This window comes from Triticum aestivum, chromosome 3A (assembly GCF_018294505.1).
Source record: "Triticum aestivum cultivar Chinese Spring chromosome 3A, IWGSC CS RefSeq v2.1, whole genome shotgun sequence".
Classification (NCBI taxonomy): domain Eukaryota; kingdom Viridiplantae; phylum Streptophyta; class Magnoliopsida; order Poales; family Poaceae; genus Triticum; species Triticum aestivum.
Genome location: NC_057800.1, coordinates 736,617,287 through 736,628,030, shown reverse-complemented (window position 1 = coordinate 736,628,030; position 10,744 = coordinate 736,617,287). Strand labels below are relative to the sequence as shown.

The 10,744-nt window shown below is 43.7% G+C and overlaps 9 non-coding genes across 9 annotated transcripts; all 9 read right to left on the bottom strand.

The window, feature by feature from the left end:
- Positions 1-5,717: 5,717 nt before the first annotated feature.
- On the bottom strand, positions 5,718-5,838 carry LOC123063793 (small nucleolar RNA SNORD14). Its single transcript, XR_006430560.1, has one exon. It is a non-coding gene; the product is annotated as a small nucleolar RNA SNORD14 (small nucleolar RNA).
- A 148-nt stretch (positions 5,839-5,986) lies between these two features.
- On the bottom strand, positions 5,987-6,169 carry LOC123063894 (small nucleolar RNA Z112). The gene has a single exon (XR_006430596.1). It is a non-coding gene; the product is annotated as a small nucleolar RNA Z112 (small nucleolar RNA).
- A 57-nt stretch (positions 6,170-6,226) lies between these two features.
- LOC123063918 (small nucleolar RNA snoR77Y) lies at positions 6,227-6,307 on the bottom strand. Its single transcript, XR_006430616.1, has one exon. It is a non-coding gene; the product is annotated as a small nucleolar RNA snoR77Y (small nucleolar RNA).
- Positions 6,308-6,391: 84 nt separating this feature from the next.
- On the bottom strand, positions 6,392-6,486 carry LOC123063900 (small nucleolar RNA snoR31/Z110/Z27). The gene has a single exon (XR_006430601.1). It is a non-coding gene; the product is annotated as a small nucleolar RNA snoR31/Z110/Z27 (small nucleolar RNA).
- Positions 6,487-6,531: 45 nt separating this feature from the next.
- On the bottom strand, positions 6,532-6,625 carry LOC123063925 (small nucleolar RNA snoR31). Its single transcript, XR_006430622.1, has one exon. It is a non-coding gene; the product is annotated as a small nucleolar RNA snoR31 (small nucleolar RNA).
- Positions 6,626-6,860: 235 nt separating this feature from the next.
- Positions 6,861-6,964, bottom strand: LOC123063905 (small nucleolar RNA Z107/R87). The gene has a single exon (XR_006430604.1). It is a non-coding gene; the product is annotated as a small nucleolar RNA Z107/R87 (small nucleolar RNA).
- A 57-nt stretch (positions 6,965-7,021) lies between these two features.
- LOC123063922 (small nucleolar RNA U31b) lies at positions 7,022-7,107 on the bottom strand. The gene has a single exon (XR_006430620.1). It is a non-coding gene; the product is annotated as a small nucleolar RNA U31b (small nucleolar RNA).
- Positions 7,108-7,217: 110 nt separating this feature from the next.
- Positions 7,218-7,310, bottom strand: LOC123063837 (small nucleolar RNA snR60/Z15/Z230/Z193/J17). The gene has a single exon (XR_006430587.1). It is a non-coding gene; the product is annotated as a small nucleolar RNA snR60/Z15/Z230/Z193/J17 (small nucleolar RNA).
- A 62-nt stretch (positions 7,311-7,372) lies between these two features.
- Positions 7,373-7,468, bottom strand: LOC123063892 (small nucleolar RNA Z43). Its single transcript, XR_006430594.1, has one exon. It is a non-coding gene; the product is annotated as a small nucleolar RNA Z43 (small nucleolar RNA).
- Between the last annotated feature and the right edge of the window lie 3,276 nt (positions 7,469-10,744).

Below are 10,744 nucleotides of genomic sequence, written 5' to 3'. Positions count from 1 at the left end.
CCACCCCAAACCCTAGAGAAGCGTTGAGGCCATGCCACTAATATGATTCCTTATTGTGCTTAGCTAGCTAGTTCAGCGTTTGCCACTAATATATCCATCTGTCATGTTTGAATAATAATTGCCATGTTGTAAATATTTGCAGAAACTATGGATCCGCACCCCCGAGACGAAGCAAAAGAAGCGATGTTGGGGGAGATAATCACACATGGAAGTGATGTCGTCTTATCGTTTCTCAACCACACATGCACTGATGGTTTGGAAAGACAGGATGAAGAAGCAGGCTACGACGATGATCAAACAATGGAGGAGGAAGGACACCGTGATGGCTCCGGTGACCGAATGGAGGGGGAAGGACACCGTGATGACGGCTCTGGTGAGCGAATGGAGGGGGAAGGACACCATGATGACGGCTCCGGTGACCGAACGGAGTTCGGCCAGGTATGTATATTAATTAATTAAGCATGTGCTGACCATAGCTAATTGATGCATTAATTGTTTTTGGTATGTACACATATTAACTCTCTTCTTTTTCTTCTTTTCTAGCCCTCCAGATCGAGCAACACTTCGGTAACGAGGCGAGGCCCGAAGAGAAAGTTGCGCGCGAATGAAAGGTACACGATCATCGAAACTGATCGCGTTGGCCAACCGATTGAACCCCTCTGAACCAAGCAAAAATTTAATGCTCAGTGCGGGGTTCTAGTGAGGGACATGATCCCGATCAGCATCGAGCAATGGTTGAAGCCTAAGGACAAAGACTCTCAGGTGTCTTATGTCAGTGATAGGCAGAAAGTTGATCTTTGGACCGCGCTGCAGGAAAATTTCACCTTCCCGCCAGAGGAGGATCCGAAGAATCTAGTTAAAAAGCCAATGATAAAGGCTTATGCTCTTAAGAAGATGGCTGAGCTATTCAAGAGGTGGAAGAATGAGCTGAAATCATCGTTTGTCGACCAAGACAAGACTCCAGAATTCATCGGCCGATTTGAGAAGATCAAAGATCAGTGGCCCGAATTTGTCACCAAAAAGAAATTCGAGAGAGCAGCGAAGATGTCGATGACAAACAAGAAAAATGCTGCAACGAAGAAGCATCACCATCGCACGGGGTCTGGTGGCTACCTGAAAGCCTGGCCGTTGTGGGACAAGGCTGGGAATGACCTCATTGATAAAGGGATCGAACCAGAGACGCGACACTGGCCAGACCGTTGAAGGACTTGGTTCTTCGGGGTTGGGGAGAAATTGGACCCTGTAATAGGGAAGTGCATTTGGACCGACGAGCAGCTGAACACACCCATCATGAAGCTTCAGGAGTATATCTAAAAGGCGCAACAAGGGACGTTCGTTCTGGACAGAGAGAACGACGAGCTCACAGAGGCCCTCGGGAACCCTGAGCACCCCGGACGGACACGAGGCACGCCAGGCTCCCTTTCGTGGAAGGCTGGATTTCCCGACGCAGGCGGTTACAAACGCCTGGAGTGGAAGAAGAAAAAGGAGTTGACCCAAATATAGGCGCTGCATGCAAGGGTACGAGTGCTAGAGGAACGAGAGGCAGTTTGCAGCACGCGACCTGCCGAAGCTACACCCGAAGCTACCCTGCCATCTCAGCGGAGAAGCAATGTGGCTTCGATGGAGCAGCTTCAGGAGCATGTCTTCATGGCTCCTGCTAGCTACCCCGTAGATGCTATAATGGAGTCTCAGCATTTCCACCTTATGATGTAGTGGATGGAATTGAAAGTCAAGCCGGTTGTTGGCTCTGTTGCACCTCCTGAACCTGGCGCAACTTTTCACTGCCGGCCGATTCCAGAAGGATATGCTAGGGTGATGGTGAATGAAATCACAGAAGGATTTGAGGACCTTCAGCTTGACCACCCTATGGGTGAAGGGGAGACTCGGCTAGATTCATGTCTGAAGACTCCATGCCTATGGCGGAAGGAGCTCATCAACCTTCCGAACTGGATGCCTCCGCCTCCTCCTCCTCCTTCGGCGAGTCAGGGCACTCTGCCTGCTCCACCGCCTTCTCCTCCGGTGAGTGACGATCAGGGCACTCAGCCTCCTTCTCCGGCGCGTGGCGACTACGCCTCCTTCTCCGCCTGCGCTGGCGTGCCCGAGCAGCCACCAGCCTCCTCCTTCTCCGCCTCGCCAGCAAGGGCGGAAGAGACCCGCCGCCACCCCGGCTGCTCCGGCGCGTCGTAGTCCTTCTCCTCCGCCTCGTAGTCCTCCTCCTCCTTCTCCTTCGCTCCGTCTGCTCCGACGTCTAGCAGTACAGCCAGAGGCGGGAGGCAATACAGATACGGTCCACCTCTCAAGCCTCTAGAGAAGTTACCATACGAGAGGACCGTGGAAGAAAACAAGAAGATCGTGGAAAAAGAAGTGAAGGACTTCTTTGAAGGGGCGAAAGCAGAGAGACATCCACCACCGGAGGAGAAGGTAGATCCAGTGAAAGCAAAGCGCACTATCGATGCCCTAAGGAAACCACCAAAGTCTCCGCCGAAAACCAACTATGAGCGCGTTACTGAAAAGACATATCTCGAAGTGGAGCGGTCGGGAAGTACTGTCAGTGATCAAAGGTTAAAAGAACGACGAGCAGCTGGGAAAAAATTGCCCAGCTCGGCGAACAAGCGAACCAATCGTGCCCCCGCTCAATGTGACTAGCGACATCGTCGCTAATGCTCCGGGGATGGTGCCCGGTTATAGCAATCTTGGAGATTACCTGCCCGATGATGTACATTATGATTTCTTGGAGGTGGACGAACATAGATACGAGTACGGGAAGCCTCTCGTCAAAGATGAAAAATCTCTAACAACGATGATGCGAAGATTCCATAATTGTTACATGAAAACCTGCGGAGAGTCTGGGGGATGGATACTTTGTATCTGAGAGTTAAGGAGGAGCACGACCTCGTTGGAATTGATCTGTTGACTGTTCCATTTGAGGAGTTCTTCCTATTCTTCAATCAAAAGGCCCTCGATAAATTAACGGTCACTTGCTATTGTCTGTAAGTACTACATCTGTCATTAAGTCTCTATATATAGCTCAGCTCTTTCATTGCATGTATTTATAATTATGCTCACTATATTATGCAGATTGAAGATCGTCGAGTGAAGAAAAGCAGAAATGTATGATATTGGGTTCATTAACACGAATCTCATAGATGAATTTCAGGTTAAAAAGAGGGCCGAAGATGCCGAGGCCAACTTGCTCAAATCATTGTTAATAAATCAAAACAAAGATCTAATACTCTTTCCTTACAACTTCAAGTGAGTGTTACTATCGTGTGCATATTCGGTTTCCCTTATTACTCGAGCGAGGTTATAGTAATGCAATTGATGAGTTATGCATGCGTGCGCAGCTTCCACTATATTCTCCTGGAGATTAAGCTTGAGCGGGGACTAGTAACCGTGTTAGACTCGAGACGAAAAGATCCCGAGACCTATGCGGACATGACTAAAATTCTCAACAAGTAAGTTCAATCAATCATTATCGCACCATATCGGCAACTTTTTGTTCATTTCCTGATATCTCAAGTAATAATTATTTTCTTTGTCATTTTCTTTGTCTTGGAGGGTTTGGAAAAAGTTCACCGCAGAAGCTCCGGGACTGCCGAAGGAGCTGCGATATACATATCCGAAAGTAAGTACTACTAGCTAGCTAGTTGCGCGCATCTCCCATTGATTCTAGCTACATTCATCAATGTGATTTATAATGCTTCATTATCAGTTTGATTGACCTCTATTTCTCGTAAAGTGCTTGTGGCAGGAACAAGGGAATGATTACTGTGGATACTACGTGTGCGAGTTCATCTACAACGCGACTTTGAAAAATAAGCGGGGCTACTCTAAAAGACAATATGAAGAGCGTAAGCAATAATATTCACAATTTCATTTTATTACACCATTATTTCTGTTGAGTTTCATTCATATATATGTATTAACCCCCTTCTTCAAATTAGATGTGGCAGATGCGGAATGAACTCCTACCACAAGATCGCATGAAAGCAATTCAAGAGGAATTGGCGGGATTCTTTCTTGACCACGTCATCAATAATGCCGGAGAATACCATGTGGAAGTTGAGTTCAAATGCTAGGGGATTGTAAGAGATCTTACATATTGTATATGTATGTAGCCAATAGCGTCGGATAGATAATACGAAAACTTGTTGTTTGACCAATCTCTCGGAGAAGGAGAGGTCGATCACTTCTCTCGGTATGCATGACGAATTTCTGTACTCAATGGTTTCCTTCATTTTCTTACTAGCTAGCGTGTCGAGGGCCTCTCTATACGTATAGTACGTAGCGCCGACCAAGCACGTAGGTAAGAGAGGACACTTCTCTCTATTAATTAATTAGCTACCTAACACAATATATGAAACACCTTAATCAACCATACAAAACCCCCAAATCCACCCCCCTTTCAGAAAAAACAAAAACCCTAGCCCCTGAATAGCTGACGCGTGGATGCCTATTGGTTCCGGTTGGTGCCACCAACCGGGACTAAAGGGCCTCCTGCCTGGCCTCGCCGGAGCGGCCACGTGGAGGCCCATCCGTCCCGGTTCGTATAAGAACCGGGACTAAAGGCCTAGGGCATTAGTAACGACACTTTAGTCCCGGTTCCCGAACCGGGACAAATGGGCCTTATGAACCGGGACAAATGGCCTTTTTTCTACTAGTGTAGGATAGCCCATCGTCGTAGAACTCACCAAGATGGACGAAGATGACCAAAATTTGTGCGGACAATTGAGAGAAGCAACTCATCAAATTGAACAAACAACAACAACAACAAAGCCTTTAAACTCATCAAATTGAAGATCTAAAAAAACATTTCGAAATAGGTAGGGTTGTTGTTTGCATGCCTATAGGAAAGAAAGAAGTAGCATATTGAAAGGATAGGGTTTTCTTTAGCATGGTGTGCAGCAAGATATAATAAAAATAATGTGCTCTAAAGAAGCACCGCATGTCGTTTACATGTTGTGCTCGGCAAAAGATCCACAAGTTGCTAAAACCTTATTAAGTAAAAATGGGCTAACATTTCATAGAACCTGAGAAAACAGCCTACATCGACAAGTGCAATATGAATTTAATGAAGGCTGAAAAGAGTAGCATTTAGATGTACAATACCAAGATATTCATTGTTGACAAGCAAAAATATCAACAGTTCAAGTACATGGCTCCGAAGTACAACAATGAATAAAACTCACATCCTTCTAGAATATTACGACACATCCACCGCATAGTAACCACGAAATCTTGCAAAGCACAAATGTTTGTGACATATTTCATCGACAAGAAAGATGACTGTAATCAAAATATTGTGACTGTGTAGACCACCACTGGGCCACATGACCGCAGAACCAAACCCTATAGAAAAGCAACATAATTCACTCTAAAGTGGAGCTACAGGAGAAAATGATAATTACAAAGCCAACACCTTTTAGCCGACAGAAGAAAGTGCTACAGGAGAAAATGATCATTCCAAAGCCAACACCATTTAGCAAACAGAAGAAAACCCAACAACACTAGCTCCATATATATCAAGTTGGGAACACCTGCAGTTGAGAACATGCGTGGCTTAGTATGGTGCTAAAACAGTATGTACATAGCAAGCAAAGCTAATACAGATTAGTTGAACAAATATCCAAAGTTCAATTGCAGAATAACAAACAATCATGATTATAGCAAACGAGTCATCACCATAGTGAAGACAACAAAGTATGGGGATATTAATAAGGCTCAAACATTCAAGGAAAGAATTAGTAGCATTACCTCTCAAGCCTGGCTGGGCGAAAGCTCTTAAGCGGCATCTGCAAATGTTTTGAGAAACAAGCCTTAAATTTATCATCATCATCATAACACATCCCCCAATTGATCAAATCATATCGACTACAACTAGTCAGCTACTGGTTAACAAAGATGTAATCACAATAACCAGCTCTGTAAACCGACCAAAATACTATGTCAGGTTCCTATCAACACACAAAGCAAACAAGATAAAATAACCGCTCAGAGAACCGGTTAAAGTCATGCACACAGCTGAACAAAACCAGGTGCAAAAGGAGATTTTAGCCCAAACCAAACCACAAAGGTTATGGCCGAAGGTGGACACTTGCAGTGGAGGGAAGCGGTTATTGTTTACATTGTCATACGACACTTCATATGGTCTAAGAATCCTCACTTGGATAATCTAAGATGAATAAAATAAACAATATAAACTTATAGAGGAGCTGAAGATATTGGTAGTAAGCCTCAGAAAGCCGCAAAAATATTGTCATTGGGTATCTGACGGTAATTCCAACATAAAGCTAATCATTATGTGCTTCAATTGCATTACAGGTCTCTAATGTAAAGGAAAAGATTGCCCAGCAACCAGAAAACTAAAAGAATGTCAGAAGAAAAAATGCCTAGCATCAGAATATAAATGCCTTCTGATTCATAGGAAAATAAGCACTCTGTCAAAAGGTTTCCTCAGATTCTTTCAAGGTTTCATCCCATGATACTGAAGAAATCAAGAAGAAACAAAACTATTGAAAAAACTGATCTCTAAAGGATTCAGTTGCAAAGTTGACATCACCCATGCTGCTCATGCTACCCCTCAGATCAAGTGTTGGATTATGCATCAATAACTCCTCATGATCCAAACAGATCATCCACATTGAAAGGCAAGAACAATAGCCAAAAAGGATTGAAGATATATACAGTTGCTGAGTTGTGGCCATGTTTTAATTGGTTCAATTCTGCCAGCGATGTCATCAATGCTTTCGAAAGACTTATTATCCTCATCCCAACTATGTTCTCCACAGCAAACAAGCTAATCAAACACAAAAAGAGTCGAGTGAGAACAATGAACCGGAGATTAAAAATATAAGGTATCAGATGGCTCGGTTCAGCGGGATAATCGGCATACAAATCAACTCCTAGGAGCAAACCTGTGATTTGGTTTGTTGAGCTTGAATATTTGGAAATCGTCACAGCCATCACCCAAGGAATGTAAGTTGAAAAGAAATCAAATCAACTGTTCAAAATTGCATTTGTCGAGTCAGATTCAAAAATATGTCAATCAACACAGATCCACCTAAGCGGACCCTAAGACTGGGGCAACAAGTTTCAAATCATATCCTCAAACTAGTTTGGAGAATCATTGCAAACATCAAAGTGGTAATTTTTCCAACCGAAATAGATTAACTGAGTAGGGTATGTATGCAGTCTAACTGAAACTAAACAGGAAAGCTAAAGGTCATCAGCTAAGAGCGAAAAACTATTATGTTCAAGTAATCACTGTTTGGTCGTTTGAACTATGCACTTGTGCCCATCAGCCTACCTCATAGAAGTTAAGATCTTCAAGCTCGTCAGCTAGGAGCGAAAGACCATTTTGAACAATGCACTTGGGCTCAGAATATGGGTGGTGATATAGCAGGATGGTGGGCAAGGCAGATAAATGACAGTTATGATGAACAAGACCAAATATAAACCTTCACCATCATCTACAACAAATTAATACATGAGGTTACAGAAATAACAAGAAAAAGAACACACAAATTGTTTGCTTCATCGCTTGGAAACAGAAAACGGCACACACAATAAGTTTCAACCACCTTGTTGATGTCTTCCAAAAGGTGTTCACTAGTAGAAAGGTGGGAAAAGGTCCAGGCCGGGTCAGCCCATTAGTCCCAGTTCAGTCCAGAACCAGGACCAATGGGGGCATTGGACACGGTTCGTGAGCCCAGGGGGCCGGCCGGGCCACGTGGGCCATTGGTCCTGGTTCGTCTGGACCTTTGGTCCCGGTTGGTGGGACGAACTAGGACCAATGGGCCTCGCTCCTGGCCCACCACCATTGGTCCCGGTTGGTGGCATGAACCGCGACTAAAGGCTCCCCTTTAGTCCTGGTTCATGCCACCAAGCGGGACCAATGGTGGTGCCTATATATACCCCCTCGCGTAAGAGCAGAGCACACTGCTCTGTTTTTTTTGGCCGAGGGGGAGAGGGCTTGGTGGTGCTCTAGCTCACCTCCTATGCACACAAGGAGTTCGATGGAATGCCCGAGCCACACTACTTAAGCTTTCTCCTCTCCAAGCTCGACCTCCAAGCTCCATTTTCCTCAATATTTGTCTAGGTTTAGCGGTCCGTCATGCCTCGTCCCCGTCTTCACCGCCGTCGATCACCCGCGCTGAGCTCATCGCCGGCACCACCGTGGTGAGCCTCTTATTCTTATCTTCTTTCTGAAAGGAAAAATATTCTTACTTGTATGTTTACATACATACTTGTATTATTTTCTTACTTTTATTATTGCATCTTATATAGTGCGATGGTTTTGGTATCCGCCCCCGTCGGCCCTCGTCCTGTCTATGATTCGGATGTGGGATATATATTATCTTTATAACTATTGGTTCATTTATTGTTTATGAAAATTATGCCGACCAACGTGACATAGATTTTATTTATCTAGGATGTATGTGAACCGGAAATTCCAACCGACCCTATTGTCGAGAGGTTAAATTTAGTTGAAGAAGAAAACAGTTTCTTGAAGGAAAAAACAAAAAAATTGAGGAGGAGAAGATGATATTGGAGTTGCATGTTGCGGATGTCGTCGATGATCACAGGATCAAGATGGATGCAATGTGCTTGAAGATTAGAAAGATTAGAAAATATGCCATTCATTCCGAGGCTTGGTATCATTATGCCGTTGGATCAATTGTTACCTTGGTTGCAATTATGATCGCATTTGTTTTCGCATTGAAATGTTTTACATAGTTTCAATGTATGGTTTAATTAATTAGATGCTCTGGAGAGCTATATGTTGTTATATGAGAACTATGTATGTACTTTGGTTTTAATGTGATTATGAACTTCTATTAATTTGGACACTTAATTATATATAATGCACGCAGATGAACTGGCAATGGATGTACGGTGACAGACACAACTCCGAGTACATTAAGCGCGTGCATGAGTTTCTCGATGCGGCTGAGGCAAACAAGCAGAATGGTTTTATGTGTTATCCATGCACTAAATGTGGGAATACGATGTCTTACTCTAACCGGAAAATCCTTCACTCCCACCTGCTTTACAAGGGTTTCATGCCACACTATAATGTTTGGACGAGGCACGGAGAAATAGGGGTTATGATGGAAGACGACGAAGAAGAATAGTACGATGACAACTATGTGCCCCCTGAATACGGTGATGCTGCAACGGGGGGAGCTGGTTTATAATTTTGCTGACCTAAAACTAATGGCACTAACAGAAAATTTATAATTTTGCTGACTTAAAAGCAAAAAGAATGAAAAAATAAAGCAAAAAACAAAATAAAATAAATTATGCAGAAAACAAAACAAAAAAACGGAAAAAATAGCAACAATAAGTATTTTGTTGTAAGTTGAAACAAAATAAAATAAATAAAGCAACAAAGAAAAAAACAAAAAAATTGTTTTCAAATTTGAAAACTAATGACACTAACAGAAAGTTTATAATTTTTCTAAAACTAAAAGCAAAAAGAATTAAAAAATAAAGCAAAAAAACAAAATAAAATAAATAATGCAGTAAAGAAAAAAACTGGAAAAAATAGCAACAATAAGTATTTTGTTGTAAGTAGAAACAAACTAAAATAAATAAAGCAACAAAGAAAAGAAAGTGCCACCTACTGGGCCCCACGGCCTGAATACGACTAGAAACCCTAACATGGTCCAGGATTCAGGCCCGCAGGAGGCCTAGTAGGCCCACAGGCACACAGCGCAGGGTTAGGCCCGAAAGCCTGCATTTGAGAGGAGCTCGAGAGGGAAGGCGCAGCAGCGCTTATAAACCACTCTCGAGCTCTCTCAGCTAGCGAGGTGGGACTAAAGTTTTGGCGCCGGGCAGCACAAGGCCTTTGGTCCCGGTAGGTGGCATCAACCGGGACTAAAGGGGGGCATTGGTCCCGGCTAGTGCCACGAACCGGGACCAATGCCTTTGCTATATAAGCCAGCACTTAGGAAAATTTCACATTTCCCTCGCAGTTTCGCCCGACGACGCCGAGCACATCGACGCCGCCAGGCTGCCCCGATGCCGCCCGCCACCCCAGCCGTCGCCGTCACCCGCACCCGTCGTCGCCATCGCCCGCGCCCTCGCCAGCCGTCGCCCGTGCCCTCGCCCGACACCGTCGCCGCGCGCCGCCGTCCCCTACCCCGACGCGCGCCGCCCCTGCCCCGTCGCCGTCGCCGTACCGCCGTCCCCTGTCCCGACGTGTCGCCGCCTCTGTGAGCACCGCGCGTCTGCCGCCCCCGCCGCCGCCGTGCAATTTTTTTAATTGTACATGCTATTTTTACATGTTTTTAGATTTTCATATATATATGTATGTATGTACTTTTTGATGTATGTTCATATATGTATGTATGCATTTTTTACATGTTTTTTGTATGTATGTATGTATTTTTTCAATTGTAATGATGTTTTAAAAATACATATATGCAAAAGTTAGATTTTTAATTAGAAAAGTTTTATCTATATATGTTCTCTGATTTAGTACATTTTAGGTTAGTTTCATTTTTTCAAAAGTTTTATATATTTAGGAAGAAGGAATAGAAGGAAGAAGAAGGAAGAAAAGGTTTTATATATGCAAAAGTTACATTTTTAGAAAAGTTTTATATATCTAGCTAGGAAAGGAAGAAGAAGAGAAAGAATGAGAGGAAAAAGGAAAATAAGAAGATGAAGAAAGGAGAAGAAGAGGAGAAATAAATAAGAAGAGGAAAAAGAAGAAAAAGAAGAGGAGAAGAAGAAAGGAATA